The following is a 23,975-nucleotide window of genomic DNA, read 5'->3' as shown; positions in this document are numbered from 1 at the left end:
CCTGGTGTCTTCACTTCACGCGCTGACATACGGGCATTGGAAAACTAAGGGCTGAGGTGGTGTAACACACAATTCTGATCGCGCAACTGCGAACCAAGAAGGGCGGGCGTTAGAGCTCCGGCCTGGGCCTCCCTTTTCCTCACTTCCCATGCTCGCCTCCATAATCCAGGAGCGTTTGCACAAGAGAGCTGCTTCTCCCTTCCGCTCACACGTCCACAGACTAGCGGAGGGAGAGGCTGTGACGTATAACGCATGGCTAAGCCCAGGGTTACTATGAGAATTGACTCTTGGAGAAACTATTTTAAGGTTTTCAAAGAGGTAGTCACAGATTCTTTGAGTCAATAATAAATTTAGTGACACGAGTCTCGACCCTAATTTTCCCGCTGAGATACTGAAGTGTTCGAAAACCCAGTGAAACATGGAACCTTGTCGGACAGCCTATATTCTCCCAAACGCTTAATCGGGACAGTGGACGCTGGGGAGAGGACTTGGAGCAGGACTCCAGACCTGCTCAGAGCGGGTGTAAGGCTTCGAGCCTCACCGCCCTTGTGTCCCGCCACGGCACCGGCCGCCCCCGCGGCTCTTGCTGTGGTCCCGCAAAGCCAGGGCGTCCTCGGAGCCTGGCCGCACTTGCCGCAGTTTGTAACAGACTGCCACAATCAGGGCGGCAAAGCAGCCCTTGCCCCCTACTACTGGAAGCTAAAAGTAAGTGTTTGCTCGGGTGTTTATTTGGGACATCTGGAAAGTGGTGGGAAATTATAATCAGCGGAATTTCCGCTGGAGTTCAAGTTACGCGAGAGAGGTGGGTAGCTGGTGAAGGAGATTTTAAAAAGAGTGAAAGGATTGCCCAGTAGGCCCCAGCGAGATTTGAACTCGCGACCCCTGGTTTACAAGACCAGTGCTCTAACCCCTGAGCTATAGGGCCCTGCGAGTGACTGCCATCCCTTGCTCTCTAAAACGGCTTTTATGCTGGACCTTTATTAAGGTGTCTGTGTGTACTGGGCAAAAAAACCTAGATGTCGTTTCAATCTGTTGTTGCTCAGCCGCTCAGTTGTTTCCGATTCTTTGCAACCCCATGGAATGCAGCAGGCCAGGCTTTCCTGTCCTTCATCATCTCCCTGAGTTCAGCCAAACTCATGTCCATTGAGTAATGGTCCATTGGTGATGCCATCCAACCATCTCTCCCCTTCTCCTCCTGCCCTCAATCTTTCCCAGCATCAGGGTCTTTTCCAGTGAATCGGCTCTTTGGATCTGGTGGCCAAAGTATTGGAGCTTCAACTTCAGCATCAGTCCTTCCAATGAATATTCAGGGTTGATTTCCTTTAGGATTGACTGATTTGATCTCCTTGGAGTCCAAGGGACTCTCAAGAGTGTTCTCCAGCACAGTTCGAAAGCATCAGTTCTTCAGTGCTCCTTATGGTCCAACTCTCACATCCTTGCATGAATAGTGGGAAAATCCGTACCTTTGCCTATGTGTTCCTTTGCCAGCAAAGTGATGTCTCTGCTTTTTAATACGCTGTCTAGGTTTGTCAGAGCTTTTCTTCCAATGTTCAAGAGTCTTTTAATTTCATGGCTGTGCAGTCACCATCCATGGTGATTTTGGAGCCTAAGAAAATAGTCTCTCACTGTTTCCATTGTCTCCCCACTTATTTGCCATGAAGTGATGGGAACAGATGCCATAATCTTATTTTTCAGAATGTTTAGTTTTAAGCCAGCTTTTTCACTCTCCTTTTTCACCTTCATCAAGTGGCTCTTTACTTCCTCTTCACTTTCTGCTTTTAGGGTGGTGTCATCTGCATATCTGAGGTTGTTGATATTTTTCCTGGAAATCTTGATTCCAGCTTGTGCTTCAGCCAGTCCGGCATTTCACGTGATGTACTCTTCATAGAAGTTAAATAAGCAGGGTGACAATATACATACTCTTGACATACCATTTTCCCAGTTTGGAACTAGTCCCTTGTTCTATGTATGGTTCTAACTGTTGCTTCTTGACCTGCATACAGGTTTCTCAGGAGGCAGGTAAGATGGTCTGGTATCTCCTTTAAGAATTTCCCCAGTTTGTTGTGATCCACACAGTCAAAGGCTTTAGTGTAGTCAAAGAAGCAGAAATAGATATTTTTCTGGAGTTCTGTTGTTTTTTCTATGATCCAGTGAATGTTGGCAATTTGATCTCTGGTTCCTCTGCCTTTTCTAAATCCAGCTGGTACATCCGGAAGTTCTCAGTTGAAGCCTAGCTTGAAGGATTTTGAGCATTACCTTACTAGCATGTAAAATGAGTGCAATTGTGCAGTAGTTTGAACATTCTTTGGTGTTGCCCTTCTTTGGTACTGGAATGTAAACTGACCTTTTCTTGTCCTGTGGCCACTGCTGACTTTTCCAAATTTGCTGACATATTGAATATAGCACTTTAACAGCATCATATGCTAGGATTTGAAATAGCTCAGCTGAAATTCCATGCCCTCCACTAGCTTTGTTTGTAGTGATGCTTCCTAAAGGCCCACTTAACTTCCCACTCCAGGATGTCTGACTCTAGGTGAGTGATCACACCATCATGGTTATCTGGGTCATGCAGATCTTTTTTGTATAGTTCTTATCTGTATTCTTGCCACTTCTTCTTAATCTCTTCTGCTTCTGTTAGGTCCACACCACTTCTGTCCTTTATTGTGCCCATCTTTGCATGAAATGTTCCCTTGGTATCTCTAATTTTCTTGAAGAGATCTCTGGCCTTTCCCATTCTATTGTTTCTCTCTATTTCTTTGCATTGCTCACGTAGGAAGGCTTTCTTATCTCTCCTTGCTATTATTTGGAAATTTGCATTCAGATGGATATATCTTTCCTTTTCACCTTTGCCTTTTACTTCTCTTCTTTTCTCAGCTATATGTAAGGCCTCCTCAGACAACCATTTTGCCTTTTTGCTTTTCTTTTTCTTGGGGATGATTTTGATCACCACCCCCTGTACAATGTTACAAACCTCTGTCCATAGTTCTTCAGGAGCTGTGTCTATATAAGATCTAATCCCTTGAATCTATTTGTCACTTCCACTGTATAATCATAAGGGATTTGATTTAGGTCACTATTGGAACTCTGTAGTCTCTTGCTGGGGACAGCACACTATGGGGTCAGTGACAGGAACTACCACTAGCTTAAGAATGCAGAAATTTGCCCAATCCAACATAGTCTAATGCAGTGAAAGTTTTCCACCCTCCACCCTCTGCAGATTGTGAAAACCAAGAAGGGAAATTCTACATAGAGGAAATTGTCGACCACAGATCTCTCAGACTAAATTTCGACATCCACATTTGGTTTTCTGTTTGACTTAGGACATGCACCAACCAACCACTTGCCCCAAATTCATTAAATTAGCGATTTCTCCACAGCTCAAGTCTTAGTGCCAGAACAGGCATTCGTTAGTTCGTTCATCCCTTTATTGGATAAACACTGAACTCCAATTCTGTGCCAGGCGGAATGAGACATCTAGATTTGGTCTTTACTTTGAAGCCAGTGGCACAGTCTTGTGGTATAAAAGAATGTTCGTTTTCATGAAAGAGAACAATGAGAAGTAGCTGTGCCGACTGTGAGAGAGTGGTAACAGTGCTAAGGTTCACAGACCTGCAGAGTGAGCCATCACAGAGGCAGGCCTTCAGGAGGGGATGGAACTTGAACTGCACTTTGAGGGCTAGTTAAGACTTACACAAGTTTGGGGACTGAGTAATCCTTGGTAGAGAAAAAAATTATGAGCAAAGTTGGAGAGAAAGACCTTGGCATTTAAAGTGCCAAGGCAGAACACTGGCTGGGGCAGATGCCAGCCTTGTGGAAGTGAGGTATTGTAGGTTAGCAGGAGACTTAGAAAATTCTGGAATGAAGTTGTACCCCTTTAAAAATTGAACAGGGAAATTCACAAGGCATGAATATGAAGATTGGATTGAAGGGGAGAGAAACCAAAGTCAGGGGGACACCAGAGACTGGCCATGGTACATACTGTCAAACATAAAATGTAGGAGAATAATAGTTATGGGATTGGAAAGGAAGGAATAAATGAGAGAGATACAGGCAAGGGAAAGTCTGCTGAAGCTAGATATGAATGAAGAAGAAATAAGAGACAATAAAGAGGAAAGAAGGATGATTCTCAAATATCATACTTTGAAGAAGCAAAATGATACTGAAAAAAGAAAATCTAAAGGAGAGATGGGTATCTGGAGAGGGCAGAGGGGTGAAGAAATGTTAGAATTTCGGCAGGCTGGATTTGAAGTGGAGATGGAGGATATAGGAATTTATGACAGCTAGGGGACTCTTGTGTCTAGAGTTCTGTAGATTGTTAAGTCAAGGTTAGATCAAATTACAGAGGTCATTCATTGAGTCAGAGCCTGTAAGAATTATGTGCTCTTGAAGGAAGAGAGTACAAAGAGAAAACAGCAGACACCTGAAAATAAGCTTTCTGAATATCCCCGTTGCAGGCCTTTGTCCAGAGAAGGCAATGGCACCCCACTCCAGTACTCTTGCCTGGAAAATCCCATGGATGGAAGAACCTGGAAGGCTGAAGTCCATGGGGTCGCTGAGGGTTCTACACGACTGAGTGATTTCACTTTCACTTTTCACTTTCCTACATTGGAGAAGGAAATGGCAACCCACTCCAGTGTTCTTGCCTGGAGAATCCCAGGGACAGCGGAGCCTGGTGGGCTGCCGTCTATGGGGTCGCACAGAGTCGGACACGACTGAAGTGACTTAGCAGCAGCAGCAGCAGGTCTTTGTCATATGAGTGTGTCCAACATTTTTTTTTCCATTCAACATTTTAAAAACATTTTCCTTACTTTTTTGTAATTTCAATATTATTAGTAAGATTATCCTAGAAAACTTGCTTTCCCACCTGGCAGCTGAGAGTGAGGATGTGACCTAGCTCCACCAATCAGATGCATGCAGAGAAGATTTCAGTTTAGAGGTGTAAATAATCTTCTTTACTCCTCTAATCCAGGAGTTAATAATTCCACAGGGAAATCCCATATTTGTCCAGTGATGAAGGTGTCAGGTTCTTGGGTTTGGGATTTCTTAAATCTATAGATTGTTGCCTTTCTTCCATTCTGGAAAATTCTCATCCATTATCTTTTTAAGTTTTTTTCTCTCTACTTTTCTTTCTCCATTCATGAAATGAATTAAATATATATTAGACCTTCACACCATGTCCTTCATCGCTTAACCTCTCTTTCATATTTACTGTCTTTTTGTCTCCATACTCACAATCAACTACTGCTGTATTTAACCAGCTGTTAAATCTACCCACTGAGTCAACTGTAATTATAAATTGTAATTTTCAATTTTAGATGTTTTGCTTCTTTTTCAAAACTACTGAGCCAAATTCTATAACTTCATATTATTTGCAGATATCTGCCAGCTTTTTAAAAATCTCTTTAAACATAGCAATTATATTGTTTTAATATCTATGATAATCTGTATTATGCTATCTGTTGCTTATAGTTGATTCTTACTCATGTCGAATTGTTTCCTGTGTAACTGTTCATCTTTGAATGTAAACTGCTCAATATCTTTGCAAAATTATAAGCAGTGAATTTTGAGGTCAAGATGAAAGTTTCTTCCTGGAACAAAAAAAATTACATAGCTTTTGTTTCTCATATGTTCCTGAACCATTATTAGCCCGAAAGGACTCCAAAAAAAGTTCATGGTCAGACATTCCTTGTGCCCCCAAGATGATGTAAGGCCAAACTGCAAATCAGAGAAAAAGCATACCTGTGGTCCTAGCTTCCCAGTAAAAGTTGAAAGCTCTTCTTTTTATTTTCCCTTTCTAAGCTCAGCTGATTTCTGTTGAGCTCCACAACAATTACTGTAAGTGAAAGGTTAACTTCTTATTCATTCTTATCCTGTGGGCATAGCTCTTTGGGGTCCCAACTTAATATTTGGAAGAGTATCTTAGTGAATTTCCACTTTTGGTGGGTGCTGAAACTTGGCATCTGCCCTTCCTTTTTCTCCCACCCAAAGATGCTGCCAAAACTATAACCCAATTTTGCAGTAATTAGCAAATGTCTTAAGAGCTGCAAAGATTAATGCTTTCCTTACCTCTCAGATTTCATTTTTTCCTTAGATTCTGGCCTATTAGTTTCTTGTTATCATATTAGAACTTTGATGCCCTTACGAAGATTTGGTAAAATCTTATCCAATATTTTTATCATTTTTCCTCAAGGAGGTTGGTCCAATTTAATTAGCCCACAATTACTAGAAAGGAGATTAGAGTGGTAGGAGCTATAACATCAATCATATTCTACCACATGGACTGAGAAGCAGAATGCATTACTCTAGAAAGGGCCTAAGGGAGAGAAGGCACAAAAAAGAAAGCAGTGATAGTAAAAAAGGAAGCCTGTGTACCTTCCAAGTCCCTAGTTATGACTCACTCCAGAGGCCTCACTGTGTTCCCTCTTAGAATCTATGAGACTTCCCTGAATTTTTACAGCAATTTTCCCTTCTATTTTAGGAAAAATTATTTTCAACATAAAATACTCCTAAATAACACTGAAGGTATTAATACATGTCTCTACATTATAGCTTTTATCATCTAATATTTGGATCAATATTTATCAAATGGCAGTTTTATGTTGGCCACATATACAGATCTGTGCTCCAGTCCATTTGGTCCACTTATAATTCCCCAAATATAACTCACACCTTTTCCAGTTATGATCATTTGTTTATTATTTCTTCAACTAGAATGATTTTTAATTTCTCCATACCCGTCAAACACTACTTATCCTGGAAAGATTATCTCAGTGTTCTAATTCACAATATCTTTGTTTTTTTACCAAGTAGATTTCATCTCATTTCCCCTCTGAAACCTATGAACCTTTTTCATCTTTGCTATTCCTTCTTCTTCACTCTCTCTCTCTCAGGATTTTGAACAGGACACATGTAATAGAGGTGTTCCCTAGCACCCAGAAGTAAGCATCCAGAGTGCCATTACTCATTCAACTACACTCAGTCAGTTATGGAATTATCAGACTGTTCTCTCCCTCCCAAATTTCTTCATCTTATATGATATATTGTTGAAAGAATGCACCCTTTTATTTTTTTAATCTTCCAGAATTACTTCTAAATTCTGTGTTCCTGTCTATGTCTATGTCCACCTTTTGGAAATGCTACAAAAGATACAAAGAAAGAACTGAATGAGATGGAAAAGAAAAAGGGAAGGAGATTCTACTACACTTAGTTATAAACTGCTTTATCTTGTTTTTAGAATTCAGTGTGTTAATATACCATCTGCAGTTTTAGTACACTATCAGCAGTATGTGAACCAAGAACTTTCAGATGTACAAGCTGGATTTAGAAAAGGCAGAGGAACCAGAAATCAAATTGCTAACATAAGCTGTATCACATAAAAAGCAAGGGAATTAAAAAAAAAAAAAAAACACACAACACACAAAACATGTACTTCTGCTTCATTGACTACTCTAAAGCCTTTGACTGTGTAGATCACAACAAAATGTGGAATATTCTTAATGAGATGGGAATACCAGACCTGCCTTCTGAGAAACCTGTATGCAAGCCAAAATGCAACTGTTAGAACTGGACATGGAATAACAGACTGGTTCCAAACTGGGAAAGGAGTATGTCAAGGTTGTATATTGTCATCCTGTTTATTTAACTTATATGCAGAGCACATCAGGCAAAATGCTGGGCTGGATGAATCACAAGCTGTAATCAGGATTGCTGGGAGAAATATGAACAACCTCAGATATGCAGATGACTCCACTCTAATAGCAGAAAGCAAAGAGGAAGTAAAGAGCCTCTTGATGAATGTGAAAAAGGAGAGTGAAAAAGCTGGCTTAAAACTCAACATTCAAAAAATGAAGGTCATAGCATCTGATCCTATTACTTCAAGGCAGGTAGATGGGGAAAATGTGGAAACTGTCAGATTTCGTTTTCTTGGTCTCCAAAATCAATGTGGATGGTGACTGCAGCCATGAAATTAAAAGACATTTGCTTGGAAGAAGAGCTATGACAAACTTAGAAAGTGTATTAAAAAGCAGAGACACACTTTGCCAACAAAGGTCTGTACAGTGAAAGCTATGGTTTTTCCAGTAGTCATGTATGGATGTGAGAGTTGTACCATTAAGAAGGCTGACCGCCGAAGAACTGATGCTTTCAAACTGGTGCTAGGGAAGACTCTTGAGAGTCCTTTGGACTGCAAGGAAATCAAACCAGTCAATCCTAAAGAAATGAAACCTGAATATTCATTGGAAGGGCTGGTGCTGAAGCTGAAGCTCCAATATTTTAACACTCATTGGAAAAGACCCTGATGCTGGGAAAGATTGAGAGCAGGAAGAGAAGGAGGCAACAGAGGATGAAATGGTTGGATGGCAACACTGACTCAATGGATATGTGCAAACTCAATGGATATTGTGCAAACTCAATGGATATTGTGCAAACTCAATGGATATTGTGCAAACTCAGGGAGATAGTGAAGGACAGGGAAGCCTGGTGTGCTGCAGTTCATGGGGTCGCAAAGAGTCGGACAATACTTGGCGACTGAACAACAACAAGCAGTTTTATGCATTGTATTCTCAGCTCCTTGAGGGGAAGGTTGTATGGGTTTCCAAAATACCTAACAAAGTGACCAGCACACAGTGGTATTAATAAATACTTGAAATGGAGAGCAAACTACTACACAGATATGTTCAGAGTAAAGGATATTATTGCCCCCAGAAATCTGGAACCCAATAGATTCTTTTAGTTTCCTCTTCCCAAAATTGTTGGTAAAACAAGCACTGAAAATCTCTAAGGGACTTCCAGCTCTCATCTAACTTAAATTCCAGGATACTAGTCTGAATTCAGGGGCCAGTTCTCATTTTATATGGTCACTAAACAGTGTACCTAACACTAACAGAGATGAATGCCCCCCCACCCAACACACACAGAGCATCCTTACAGGAAAGAGGAGAAGTTACCTAAAAATAAACACATGGCTACCTATTGAGACTGAGAATATATAAGATAATGTTTATAACAAAAGACTGGGTGAAATCCGTTTAACGTGGCATGTGCATTTAGCCCTGCTGGGGCAGATTTCCTTTGAAAAATGTCTGATCTTCTTTCTCAGGCTAATTCATAATTTCAGAGCCTCAAGCAGATGCACTTTTCAGTGAGAGAAGCCCTACCTAAAAAACTCATTTGCCGAACAGGGCAACCTTTGTTTCTTACACATTTGTTCAGTGGAAAGTATGTCTTCCTGAGGGTCTGGCATCACACATTAGGACTGTGAAGGAAAGTCAGGCATTTCTCAAAGGAAATTTGCCCTAGTAGGGTTGAATACCGGAGAAGGCAATGGCAACCCACTCCAGTACTCTCCGGAAAACCCCATGGATGGAGGAGCCTGGTGGGCTGCCATCTATGGGGTCGCACAGAGTCGGACACGACTGAAGTGACTTAGCAGCAGCAGCCGCAGGGTTGAATACATATGTCAGGAAAACAAGGAACACTTTCAATCTCATTTTATGGAGCCAGTATCATGCAGATACCAACAGCAGACAAAGACACTACAAGAAAGGAATATTACAGGCCACTACCAATGCAAAATGCTAGCAAATTGAATTTAACAGTATATTAGAAGGATCATCAAAATGACCGGGTAGGATTTATCTCTGGGATGCAGAGATGATTCAACATGTGCAAATCAATCAATGTGATAACCTATATTAACAGAAAAAGAAGAGAGCCACATGACCACCTCTGTGCTATGCTTAGTCACTCAGTCATGTCCGACTCTTGCGACCCCATAGACTGTAGCCTGCCAGGCTCCTCTGTCCATGGGATTCTCCAGGCAAGAATACTGGAGTGGGGTGCCATTTCCTCCTCCAGTCCAACTCTTTAGGACACCATAGACTGTAGCCCTCCAGGCTACTCTGTTCATGGAATTTTCTAGGCAATAATACTGGAGTGGGTTGCCATTCCCTTCTCCATGACCATCTCTAGATGCAAAAAAAGCATTTGCCAAAACTCAACATCCATTCATGATAAAAAAAAAAAAATACTCTCACTAAAATAGGTATAGAAAGGACTTATCTTGACACAACAAAGGTCATATATGAAAATTCCACAGCTAACACCATAATAAACCTGAAATCTTTCCCTCAGAGATCTGATACGAGGCAAGGATGCCCACTCTCACCGCTTCTATTCAACATAGTACAGGAAGTCCTAGTCAGAGCAATTAGACAAGAAAAAGAAATAAAAAGCATCCAAATTGGAAAGAAGTAAAATTATCTCTGTTTAGAGATGACATGGTCATATATGCCAAAAATCCTAACTACTGAGCAACAACCAAAAAAACCTGTTAGAACTAATAAGTGAACTCAGTATAGTTTCAGGATATAAAGTCAACATGCAAAAATCAGTTGCATTGCTATACAAATAACTATGCAAATAGGAAATTAAGAAAACAATCCCATGCACAACAGCAATAACAACAACAAAATACTTAAGAATAAACTAAAGAGGTGAGAGCTTGAACTTTCTGACCTGTATCAAACTCGAGGACATCACTAGTCAAGTTCAAAACAACATCTGATAGCAAGTTCTAGCTACAAGCTTGTAGTTTCAAAGTGTCCCCCACCCATTTCACAACTGTGTTATCATTTCAAACCCCAATCAATCTTTATGAAATAAGCACCCTTACTTCTTCTAATTCTTGACAAACAACCTATGTAACCCCACGCTTTTTGCCTCTGTAAGCTTTCCTCGTTTTGTAATCCAGTGGGCACAATTCAAGCGCTTCTTTGAATTCGTGCCTCCTGGGCTGCTGTCTTAACAAACCCTCAAAAAAGCATTTTTTTTGGTCTCAACCAGGTCTCTGTTCCTGGAATTCTTGGTTAATAAGGAATGAGAAACAAAGAAAAGATAAAGAGGAATCTTATTGTCGGATGATACAAATGTTTTAAACCTTGATTATAGTGATGGTTGTACAACTTGATAAATTTGCTGAAAGAGTCATTGAATTGTACACTTACAAGGATGAATTTAGGTATATAGACCATATCTCAATAAAGTTGTTTTTAAAAAGTATTGATGGGAATAATAGAAAGAAAATAGCTATCAGGAGACTTAATCTCCTTTGTTTCAGAAATTACATTTAACATAAGTGAAACAAATACTGTTGTTAAAAGCAAAAATTGCTAGATTGAGTAAAATTAGGTCTAACTCTATGCTGTTTATAGAAAACATATTTTAAATGTAAATACATGTGTTAACAGAAATAATCAATAAACAACAGAAATAAAAAAGAGTTTGATCTGTGCCAAACCAAAGACTATAACCCAGGAGACACAGATTCAATAAGCTCTTGAACTGTGTTGCAGTGGCCTACAAAATGGGAGAAGCTTACATTGGCAAAAACTGCAAAGTTATGTAAGTTGTTTGTCAAGGTTTAGGATTAGATCTGGCAAGAAATAACGGTGTTTGTTAAACAAGGATTGCTGCTGCTACTGCTAAGTCACTTCAGTCGTGTCCGACTCTGTGCGACCCCATAGACGGCAGCCCACCAGGCTCCCCTGTCCTTGGGATTCTCTAGGCAAGAACACTGGAGTGGGTTGCCATTTCCTTCTCCAATGCATGAAAGTGAAAAGTGAAAGTGAAGTCGCTCAGTCGTGCCTGACCCTCAGCAACCCCATGGACTGCAGCCTTCCAGGCTCCTCCATCCATGGGATTTTCCAGGCAAGAGTACTGGAGTAGGGTGCCATTGCCTTCTCCGTCAGACACTACTGGCCAACCACAAATCTTTCAACTTTGTTCACAAAAAAAAAGGAAAAGGATCTTTTCTAAACATAAATAACATATGTTTTATAGGAACATCCCAAGTTACTTAAACCAGACTTGTTAAAAGCCCTGTTTACTCTTCTCCCACTATTCCATCTTTTCTCCCATTCTCCTGTCCAAGAGCTCCTCTATCCAAGATTAGACAGTAAATGGTGTTTTCCCCAGCTTCCCACATGCCTAATGTAGGAATCTCTCTTTTTTTTAATCTTTGGCTCACATTTTAACCTTAGATACAACATTATTTCCCTCGTCCTATTTCCTCTTTTCATATTCCAGTTTTTGTCCAGTCATAGAAAACCTCCTCTTCTTTCTTTCTTGTTAAAAATAGTAAAGCTCTAATCACAGCTTCTAAGCAAAGTGTAGAAAACATCACACATGCCAAATCCCACTCTTAATTCAAGTCATCCATGAAGGGAGCACAGCTGTAACCTAAGGAAGAGTTTGTTATCAGAACATAAGATCTCTGCGGGCAAGGATTTTGTCTATTTTGTTGGGCCTCCTGCCTGGAAAGTAGAAAATGGCAACCCACTCCAGTATTCTTGCCTGGAAATCTCCATGGACAGAGCAGTCTGGCAGGCTGCAGTCCACGGGGTCACATAGAGTCAGACGGCACTGAGCACTAAGCACACCCACAAGAGCGGGGCAGCCTACAGACTAAATACTTTTAAGTTCTACCAATTTTTTTACTTCTCACTGGGTTGGTAACCTAAAGTAAGTAAAAGTAACAGGAAGCTCCTCATATCTAAATTTTATCTCCCTTACATTCTATCTTTTTAGAGTCACTTTGAGTTTATTTCCTCTTTGTAAGAGACCAAGAAGGGCCATCTGTGTTCAACAGATAACGCCAGTTCGTTAACTCAAGTACTGTTTTAATCTGAAGAAGGAAAAACTCTTTGCCAAGACAAGTTTAAGCACCTATGAGTTATATGAACACTCTTAGATTCTCCTACTCATAAGAATATCTATTAACCATCCCTTTTCAAGGTTAGGAGTACACTTATACATACCTACATCAAGAAAATGCCATTATACATTACTCTCAGTAACATAATACATTAGATGCCATTATACATTAATGCCAACATTATACATAAAATGCCATTATACATTACTCTCAAGCTTTCAAAAATGCTTTGAAATACTTCAGAACGTCACAAATTTATCAAACCTACCTCTCAGGTATGTACTACTTATCAAACAGAATCTATACACCTGGCTTTTTTCTTATATCACAAATTCAATTATACCTAATGACATAACCAAGTTTGTCATTGAAAACTGTGACAAGTTTTCCATGAAAAGGCTTTTCATGTTTTTATACAAATGCACTTTTCACTTACCACCTATTTTGAAGTGAAGGTCATTCTACAGAGATTAAAAACAGAGCCAGACAGACACAGGTCTGACCCTTCCAAAATGACTACCAGTAATTGGTCCCATCTCTCAAAGCGAGACAAGTTCCTTAATATTAAATAGAAGTCTTCCAATGTTTCTCTCTCCTCTAAACCTCAGACCATGTTTTAACAGATCTTTTGTTCAAAAGGATGCAAAGCACATATTCCAACTAGTATTATGTCTCTAAACTTTAAGATCTTTAATTTTCAAGAGATCAATTTAAAGCCAATAAACATAATCTTGATATTTCAACATACTCCAGAAGAAAACTCTGAATCCGTTTTCACATAAGTTTACCATTACACTTATTAAATCATAAAAGCTTTAAACTGACAAACTATGCTTTAAATGTTACAAACCAATTGTTTAATTATAAGAAGTTGAATGCTACACTTGACTGTTAAACTACTGGGTTCCAAAGTTAAATAAGTTATTATGAAGAGTACAGAAGGTGTGGTCGGAAGCTAGCTGCAGAAAAAGGGAAAAAACTTGAGAAACTCTGTATCATGACTAAACCATAATTCAGAGCAAAATGTTTATGTCTGTTATTAACATTAAGGGTAAAATAAAACACTCTGAAAACCTGAAAAAAAAGGCATAAACAACCATATGTACTTGTTTCTTAAGTTGCTAGATGATATTAAAAACTAAATCTCAAAATCATCATAAAGTCTGATAAATGAAACTACAGTAGACAGAATACACGTTTGAAAGTTTTGTAATTTTAGCAAAAATTTGTGAAGACTTATTTTTATAATACTGATTTGACTACTTGATCAAATCATTCTAAATGGTGGTGGTTTGGGGACAAACCAGAGAAAACGCTGAAAAGTGTAACTCAAGTCAAATATACACAAATATACACAAGGAGGTTAAATCACCTTAGAAATATTTCACTTGAAAAAAGATTCCAAAATGGCTAATCAGAGCTATTAGCATACTTAAGTAAGTTTAAAACACTGAAAGTCATTTTATTGTAAATCAATGTTTTGATGTAAAGAAGTATCACCACCTAAAACAAGAATAAAATAAAATGGATAGTGAACTCCGTATATCTTTTTCTTCACCTGTGCTTGTGAGGTCAGCTGCTAGAAGCTGATGACAAGCTCAGTCATTCTATAAATTTTATGACAATTAAAGCAAAAACTATAAAAATCAACACTTCTCAATGTACAATATTTTACCTTGACTGTTAAGTTTGAGTATAGGACAGCAAGATGGATAGTAATCTAGATTACACTTCTGGGGTTTTCTCAGTTTCCAGGAATCTTATCTCAAATCCCCAATTAATCAATCCTCCTAATTCACAATTCTGATAGAATATATGATACATTCTAAAGTAAAACTTTAAAGTTGCTAAAATAAATTCAGTATCTAGTTCCAATCCAAATTCTGAAATTAGCTCACTAAGGAAAAATTAAAAGAATCAGTTACAGTGTGAAAAACTCATTGAAAATCCATATTCCTCCAAATCCTTTTACTGCTCCCTGTAATTTTAAACCAAGTATTACTTGAAATTTTTGTAATTCGAAAAACCTGTAACTCTTAGAACTCTGAAACTGTCAGTTTTTTGTCAACTAATTTCTTCTTAAAATCAGTGAACTATGAAAGTCATACTTCACAAAAAAGTAAAATACTATGAGTTTTATTTTAATAAAGTAATTTTATTCATGCTATTAATATCTTATGAAGGACTATTGTAGAGTTAGAATCATATTATTTTATTACTTTGTCAAAAAATATTTCTAAATAATTACACATAGTATACAAATATTCATATAATATAGACAAAATGTGTAACTAACACCAATGAGTGTGTGTGTGTCTCTGTGTTAAGGGGGAACATTCACTCCCAGTATCATGTGTAGTAAATGTTTACCAATCCACCTACAAGTGCATGGTTGCAGTTCTTCCGTTACAGGCTGATTGCTGCTAGCAGATGCTATTTTGAGAACAGCTGGCGGTGTCTTTGAGTCCCATACAGTTAAAACAAGCAAACAACAACAACAACAAAATTCTAATTCTTAGATTCAGGAACATGTCTGAAACCATATCCACAATGGCCACCCAGCTCCATTTGGAATGCCTAAACCACAGTTACTCCATTTTGACTTAAAAATCAATTCTTTTCTTTAATGGTTAAAGCAGATGTACAACCCATGTTTGACAGGTCACAAGACAGACTGTTCTAGTTAGCATAAAGTTCAAGCCAAATTGTGTATAAGCTAGAATAATGTGTCTATACCTCAATATATGAAATTTTTTTCCATCATACAGATATGTTAAAAGTAAAAAATGGAAAAGACATACTATAAAAATTAACAACAAAAAAAGCTGATGTAGCTACCTCAGTTCAGTTCAGTTCAGTTCAGTCGCTCAGTCGTGTCTGACTCTTTGAGAGCTCATGAATCGCAGCACGCCAGGCCTCCCTGTCCATCACCAACTCCCAGAGTTCACTCAGACTTACGTCCATCGAGTCAGTAATGCCATCCAGCCATCTCATCCTCTGTCGTCCCCTTCTCCTCCTGCCCCCAATCCCTCCCAGCATCAGAGTCTTTTCCAGTGAGTCAACTCTTTGCATGAGGTGGCCAAAGTACTGGAGTTTCAGCTTTAGTATCATTCCTTCCAAAGAAATCCCAGGACTGATCTCCTTCAGAATGGACTGGTTGGATCTCCTTGCAGTCCAAGGGACTCTCAAGAGTCGTCTCCAATACCACAATTCAAACACATCAATTCTTCGGTGCTCAGCCTTCTTCACAGTCCAACTCTCACATCCATACATGACCACAGGAGAAACCATAGCCTTGACTAGACGGACCTTAGTCGGCAAAGTAATGTCTCTGCTTTTGAATATGCTATCTAGGTTGGTCATAACTTTTCTTCCAAGGAGTAAGCATCTTTTAATTTCATGGCTGTAGTCACCATCTGCAGTGATTTTGGAGCCCAAAAAAATAAAGTCTGACACTTTCCATTGTTTCCCCATCTATTTCCCATGAAGTGATGGGACCAGATGCCATGATCTTTGTTTTCTGAATGTTGAGCTTTAAGTCAAAGATAATAGATTCTTTACAGTGAGAAATACTATATGAGATATTGAGGAATATTTTATTATTAAAGGGTCAATTCTATACAAAGCACAATATTCCTTTTGGTACCTTTTGGTACATCCATAGACTGGACTATTATTTAGCACTAAGACCTATAGGCATGAGCTATCAAGTCATGAAAAGACACGGCAGAAATAGTATGAACTGAATGCCTACGTTTCCCCCAAATTCATATGTTGAAACACTAACCTCCAATGTAATGGTATTTGGAGACAGGTCTTTTGGGGGTACGTAGGGTTAGATGACATCATGAAGATGGAGCCCTCATGCTGGGATTAGTGCCCTTCTTAGAAGAGATGCCAAAAAGCTAACTTTCTCTTTCTCTCTCTGTACCATGTGAGGACAAAATGCTTGACTGCAAGCCAGGAAGATAGCTTGCATCAGAATCCAACCATCCTAGCACTCTAGACTTCTAGCCTCCATAACTGTGAGTAAATAAAATTCTGTTGTTCAAGTCACCCAATCTGTGGTATTCTGAATGGCAGCCTGAGCTAAGACAAAAAGCTCAAATGCATTTTACTAAGTGAAAGAAGTCCATCGGAAAGGCTGCATATTACATAATTCCAACTACATGATGTTCTGAGAAAAAGGCAAAACTATGGACACGACAAAATGATCATTGGTTGCTAAGGGTTGTGGGGAGAGAGGGATGAATAGTTAGAGCACAGAAGACTTTTAGGGCAGTGAAACTGTTCTATTTGATATGGTGGATATACGCCATACATTTGTCAGAAACCATAGAACTTATAACACCAAGAGTGATCCCTAATGTAGAGTTTAGGGGAGAAAGGCTCCATGCAAATGTATATGGTTGAGTCCCTTCACTGTTCACCTGAAACTATCACAACATTGCTAACCTACTATACCCAATACAAAATAAAAAATTTAAAAAAATAGAGTGACCCCAAATGTAAACCATGGCTGGGGGTGACAATGATGTATCAGTGTGATTCATTGCTTGTAACAAATGTACCATTTGACACCACCCTAGTGTAGAATGGTGATGGTGGAGAAGGCTGTGCGTGTGTAGGGGCAGGAGGTATAGGGGAACTCTATGCACTTATTCACTTTTGCTGTGGACTTAAAACTTCCTTAAAAATGAATTCTGTTTAAGCTCTCCCACAATAGTCTTATAACAGATAGTCAGAGGTAAGAAACAAAAGTAGACAGAACTGAGAGAAGAAATAGAAAAACACACAATCATGACTGGATATTTGAACAAATCTCTCTTAGTAAGTGTTAAACAAGTAGACAAAATATTCAGTGAGATCATTGAAAATTTCATAAACACAGTAACCAATATGTGGTATTGAGAGGTAACTGGATAGATTCCTAAAAAACAAATTTTAAATAAAGTTTACTATGCATATGTCAACTAAAAATTGCCACTTGCCCTCTGTCTCTACAAGGATTAAGTCACTAGCTGCTGCAGTCACTGACCTTCAACACATCCTGAAAGGAGCTCAGGGTGGGGATCAGGAATGAGGCACTCTGTGCTCTAGGAAAAACTGGTAGAACAGGGTATTCAGGTAGTTATTTTCAGGAGAAGATTTTATGAGCTCAAATTCTTGGATCTTCTCACAGCTGGAAAAGCACTGAAATCATTAACAGAAACATTTTCTCCTTGTGATTAGCAGTAGGCCTCTGCCGAAATGTGTGCTTGGCTGAACATATCCCCCTTCACTCAAATCATATAGAATACTGACTTCCCCTATCCCCTGGTGAAGGGAATGGCAACCCACTCCAGTATTCTTGCCTGGAGAATCCCATGGGCAGAGAAGACTGGCGGGTTATAGTCCATGGGATCACAAAGAGTCAGACACAGCTGAGCGACACTGCACACTTCACACTTCCCTCCGTCTTCAGAGCAGAGAGTTCCTCAGAGCTCTCTGAGACACTGTCTCCTAAGCTGTAGTCTCCCTAGATAAAACTTAACTCACAACTCCCAAGTTGTACATTTTGTCAGTCCACACAAACTTCAATCACTCTGCTGACAGAATGGAGGAGTGTAGGTTTCGTGTCCTGGCAGACATTCTTAGGTCTGTATGATTCAAAGAAGAACACAGGTATTTTGCACACCACTGGCAAGGGTGTGCACGCCACCTTGTTGAAGCCTGTGAAACTGGCATAATAAAAAGCACATTTGGACTTAGAAGATCAAGGTAGTTGAGATTCCCTGCTCTTGCACCAAGATCTTGCAGGTTCATTGTTCATGGACTTCAGACCTTCTAGATTTCAAATCTCTGAGGTTCTTCCACAGATGAGAAAGACCCCTGGTACTGCGTTTCCAGGATGATCTCATTTGATTAATTTGAACATGTGAAGAGCTGTCCATGTGGCCCAAGAGAGGGTAACGGTGCAAGCATTTCTCCTCGTTTCGCCTGCATACTCACCTGTCATGCCCAGCAAAACAAACACACTTGCCCAGAGACCTCAGAAGATAGCACAATTTGGTTCCATTTTTGTGTAGTTCATCTGAGATCACCAGCGTTTCTAGTCCTGGGCATCCTTGGGTTCACAGTCTATTCATGTCTTAAGGGTCATAAAGTGGTCTTTCCTAGTATTGGAAAGAACTTCTCCTTGTCCCTAACAGTTGTCTTTACTATTTTGCCAAGGTTTTCTGCTTTTCCCTCTCGTTTATATCTAAGACTTCTCATTTTTTCCCCCACTGCCACCACACTGAGCACACATCTCTTCCTTGCAAACTGCTTTCAAGACATCTGCAGATCTTTATATCTAAGGCTTCTCATTTTTCCCCCACTGCCACCACACTGAGCACCATCTCTTCCCTGCACATTGCTTTCAAGACATCTCCAGATCTTTATATCTAAGGCTTCTCATTTTTTCCCCCACTGCCACCACAGTGAGCACTATCTCTTCCCTGCACACTGCTTTCAAGACATCTGCAGATCTTTAACTTCTTTAGTTCACCTTCCTCATTTCTGCTAGAATTCAAAAATTCTACAAAACTGATCTCTGCTGCAGTCATTGGTTCTCAAAGCATGGTCCCTGGATCAGTAGCATTTGCATCACCTAAAAACCTGTTAGAAATATAAATTCTTAGGCCCTTGGTCTTCTAAATCAGCAATTCCAAGAGCTGAGTCCAACGATTTGTCTTTTTAATAAGCTCTCAGGTGACTATGATGCCTGCTGACATTTGAGAGTCAGTGCTCTACCGCTGGAGAGATGCCCCTCTCCAGTGATGTCTCTCTCCACAGCAGCAGGGAGCTCTGGCCCCAATATGCCTACCTCTTTAACCCTTGAAAATGCATTGTGGTTCATTGACAGAGATCCCACAGAGGATCTGAGTTAGCAGTCTTGCTCCAATCCCTGCTCCCTTCACTTTTATGTTAAAACTTACTGGATTTCAAGAAGAGATCTCTGTCTCTATGCCCAAATTTCCCCTTCGTATAAGGACACTAGCCATTTTGGATTACTGCTCACATTAATAACTTCATTTTAACTTGGTTACTTCTGTAAATATCTTGTTTCCAAATAAGGTCACATATTGGGGCACTGGGGATTAGGACTTCTATATAACTTTTTGGAGGGACACAATTCCACCTAGAACAAAGACCACAGAATTTTACAGGAGGCTCTGGGAAAATCCCCTTTATATGTCCAGGGAACCCCCAACACCACCATAGGATTAATTTTCTCTTCTCTTGGGGGAAATTAAGAGACAGTGACAAGTGTCTGTTCTTAAGGAAGTAAGCCAGGTCTGGGTGCTTCTTCCCTAACATAGACTGTATATTTGCAAGAGAGAAGGGTGCACAGACCATGAACATATACAATCTCCCTATTTAAAGCTCTTCGTGGAAATGTGCTCCCCAAATAGCTTTAATGTTATTAAATGGAGAGTGTGATCCGATGTCATCAAGGAGCCACAATTTCTACTTTCTTAGAAGGCAGAAAATTGGCCCAAATATCCCCCAGTCCCACCACCCAGCCTTTTGCTGCCACCTGTTCCCCGACCCCACCACCACCTCCAACAAGTCTAGGCAGTAGTTGTGAAATAATTCTGCTACAGCCACACTAGCGAAAGAGATAGCAGCATCTGGTCGTTCTGTAATTTCCAATTCGTTGTAAGGAAAAGAAGCAAGATTTCCTTTCCGCATAGGGAACACGGAGACTCAAGTGTGTGGACTCTAAACAGATGCTCAAGAGTTTGGAAAACTGATGTGTGTGGCTACTCTTCTCTGTGTCACGAGGAGTGACAGTGTAATGCTAACTTTCTCTCTTTCCGACTCCGTTCCCAGGCTCCTCTCCGTAGGCCTGCAGGCTCGGGGTTCTGGGTAGGATGAGGCGCGGGAGCACGCAGAGTACCAGCATGGGCTCAGAATCCTGCCTCAGTCCCTGGAGAAGGGCTTCTCTGGCTTCTCCTTCCGCAGTCGCCAGTGGTAATAACCGCGGCATGGCTACAACTGCGCATGGGAGACAGGACCTCTCTGGGAGACGCAGAAATATATGTTCCAAAGAAAGGGACTGAAGGCTCCCTGGAAGCAGGAACCGATCCAACCTAAAAGACAGCCTTCTCTTGCAACAGGCTGAGTTGGGAAGATTCTGCTTGGGCTGACAACTAGGCAGCGGGCATTGATTGGCGTCGGCTTTTTGGGCTCTAGGCCACTAAGAGCAAAAGGGAACTAGGATACAAGTTTTGTTTCGTTTTGGTTTTTGTTTATTTATTTATGTTAATCCTTTAACGCACACCCTATCCATGCCTCCTGGAGACTCAAGACTGCTCTCCTAGCTTCAGAATAAAAAAGTATCGAACTCAAAATTTAGCAAAAAATTGAAGTCCCTGTCACGCGGAGCTGACAGGGAAAGGCAGCTTTGCTCATTTTTACTCCACCACCATCAGTATCCCCAAGCGATATGGATACTAATCACTTTTTGTCCAATCAACAAGTAGTTTTTGAGCGCTTACTGGACGCAAAGCAGAAGCTGATGTGACCCACCTTCGGGAAGCTGTTTCATTCTACACCCTAAGAGCTGCGCTTCCGGAGCGATACTTGGCTTTGAAGTTATTTCCCTTTTAGTTCCTCGAGTGAGAAAAGCTATTTGGGTTGGGTGGATACAGGTTCGAGTTCTAGTAGAGCAGAGAAGAACTTTCTTAGTGTCCTCTGGTGATATCTAGAATCAAGGTTTGGGATCACAGAGTAGAGGACAACGCTGAAAAACAAGGCAGAAAGGTATAACTAGCAAGTGTAGGGAAATTCTTGGTGTGGGTACGGTAGCGTGGCCGAGCGGTCTAAGGCGCTGGATTTAGGCTCCAGTCTCTCTGGAGGCGTGGGTTCGAATCCCACCGCTGCCAAGGTTTTGTTTCTTGATCACGTCCTCACTACAGGACCCGGATAAGGACTTGCCAAAGGGATAGCATTTAAGCTGGGGCTTTTTCAAGTTGAGAGAAGAGAGCTGGAGAGCCTTGAAAGTGCACATGCCCCACAGCGGGCTGCCCAAGCGAGGGGAGCAGGGAGTGAAGTCAGATGGTCTCATCATTTGCTGTTAAGCCAGCAAACTTCGGGCAGTTGCAGAATGTCCCCGTGCGCACTTTCTGCTGCTGACTGCCTCCGGGATCCCTACTGTTTCCTACAGGATGATCTCTATTTATCTGGGGCTCTCCTCACTTAAACGGCACCCCCTCCCTCACTCACCCTTTCTCTTTCCTTCCCTTCCAGGCAAGGGTGATAAAGTCAGGCCAGTAAAGAAGATGGGTTAAGCTGGAAGAGAATCATCGAGGGAGGCAACTGCTCCTCAGTTTACCATCTGTGCCACCAGGGAAGCCCCATCAGCTCAGGGAAGTGATTTAGTTCCTAGGCTTGAGTCAGCCAAGGAAGAGTACTCTGACCCTACTTAGCACATAGTGTCCTAGGATGAGTTCAAAGTCAGAATTTGAGCTCTTTAAGGAACACTCACTTTCTGACCCTAGAGGGCAGTGCCTTTTCTGCCGAATGTGCACCACCTTCGGTTCCCAAAGGGTGCATTGGGTGTGGTTTGGCACCTACTGCACTCAGATTTGAATCCAGGCATCTTCTCTTCCTTAAGCCCTTGAGGAATCATTGGTTCATTTTAGTAGGTGGTGATGGTCCTGACTGGACTCATCTGACTTGTCACTAGTCAGCTTCTGAAAGTGAAGTGAAAGTGCTAGTTGCTCAGTCCTGTCTATTTGAGACCCCATGGACTGGAGCCCACCAGGCTCCTCTGTCCGTGGAATTCTCCAGACAAGTGATAGTTTGGACAATTCCATATGAAATTTCCACATGAATCAATCAGCTGACTGTTTTCTAGAGAAGCAAATATAAGAAGCTTCTTTTCTAAAGAAATAATTCCGCAGAGCCACATGTGTGCATTCTTTGATGTCTCAGCTGGTGGAAATAGGGGGAGTTATAGAATTCTGTTGACATCTTTGGGTTGTTGGTTAGATTCCAAATAGGCGCTGGAGCATTTGCAAATGCTCTAAAAACGCCACTGGATGTCATGTTCCTTTGAAGATAAGATTTTCGTAGCTTTAATTAGCAACAGCCTTCCTTTATCTTTGTAAGAGATTTATGGCAGACTGAGGAAGCCGCAAGGAATAAAACATAGTAACACTGCAGAAGGCCCACAGCCTAGTGTGTGGTACAGATTTAATTCATTCATTACTCATTTATTTATTCACTAAATTCTTCCCCTTCCTGGGTGGAAGATGAAAAATTCAGAGTCAACGAGGCGAGTAAACTTTTGCGATAAGTGCCCTGTGCCCTGAACCCCTTGCTCTTGACGTTTGAAGTTAGGACTTCAAGAACGCTTTGTATAAAGCAAAATTGAGATGTAAAGAAAGTATTCTCAGAAAGAGTAGTGAATATATGTCCAGTGTCCGGTAGCGTGGCCGAGCGGTCTAAGGCGCTGGATTAAGGCTCCAGTCTCTTCGGGGGCGTGGGTTCAAATCCCACCGCTGCCAACGAAGGTTTTTGCCAGTTGCAGAAGACTCAGATCTAAAATGAGACAGACACTGCACCTACTAGGTTAGAGGCGAGAAACGGAACTAGTGGCAGCGAGGGCCAGTTAAGACTAGTCAAACCCGTTTTCTGGAGAGAACGTTTTGCTAATTAGTAACGTTTTGATTAGTCTTCAAAAATTGATTTCACCAAGGGCATAGGGGTCATCAGAAACAAGTTTTAAAACCTTAAAACGGAAGCTTTAGATTCAAACGCAACTCCGGAGGAGGAAGCTATCACATTCGACAAGGGACTGATAAAAGGGCAGGGGAAAGGGGAAGTGGTGTCCTCCGCCTTCTCCCCCCGCCCTCCCACATTTTCACAGAGGGAAATTCACCGAGGCTTCGCGGGCAGTGTAAAACCGAAATTCAAGAGGCAACTCTTTTGGCAAAAGTGCAGGTTGTAGCCGTTGGGTCCATACTGTAGTCAGAGTACAGCGGTGACTTTAGAGTCATTTCCTCAGGTCCTGAGCTCTCCGTTGGTCTGTTTGCTCTGGGACGCATCTGCCTCCCCAAGCCCAAGCCCCATTTCTGGTCTCCTGATGCAGACTCTGCATCTTTCTCTACCAGGAAGCGAGAAGAACAGGGAGGGTCTGAGGGAGACTGTCTGGAGTGTGACTCAACAAAAAGGCAATGTCCACCGGAGGAGGGAGGTGTTTAAATTCTTGTAGACTTGAATCAAGGATCCT

At 41.0% G+C, this 23,975-nt stretch overlaps 3 non-coding genes across 3 annotated transcripts; 2 read left to right on the top strand and 1 right to left on the bottom strand.

Annotated features, from left to right (window-relative positions):
- Positions 853–925, bottom strand: TRNAT-UGU. The gene has a single exon. It is a non-coding gene; the product is annotated as a tRNA-Thr (tRNA).
- On the top strand, positions 21,543–21,624 carry TRNAL-UAG. Its single transcript has one exon. It is a non-coding gene; the product is annotated as a tRNA-Leu (tRNA).
- TRNAL-AAG lies at positions 23,169–23,250 on the top strand. The gene has a single exon. It is a non-coding gene; the product is annotated as a tRNA-Leu (tRNA).

The sequence above is a fragment of the Capra hircus genome, chromosome 10, assembly GCF_001704415.2.
Source record: "Capra hircus breed San Clemente chromosome 10, ASM170441v1, whole genome shotgun sequence".
NCBI lineage: Eukaryota > Metazoa > Chordata > Mammalia > Artiodactyla > Bovidae > Capra > Capra hircus.
The sequence above is the reverse complement of the archived record's forward strand: the minus strand, read 5'-3'. Positions and strand labels throughout refer to the sequence as shown.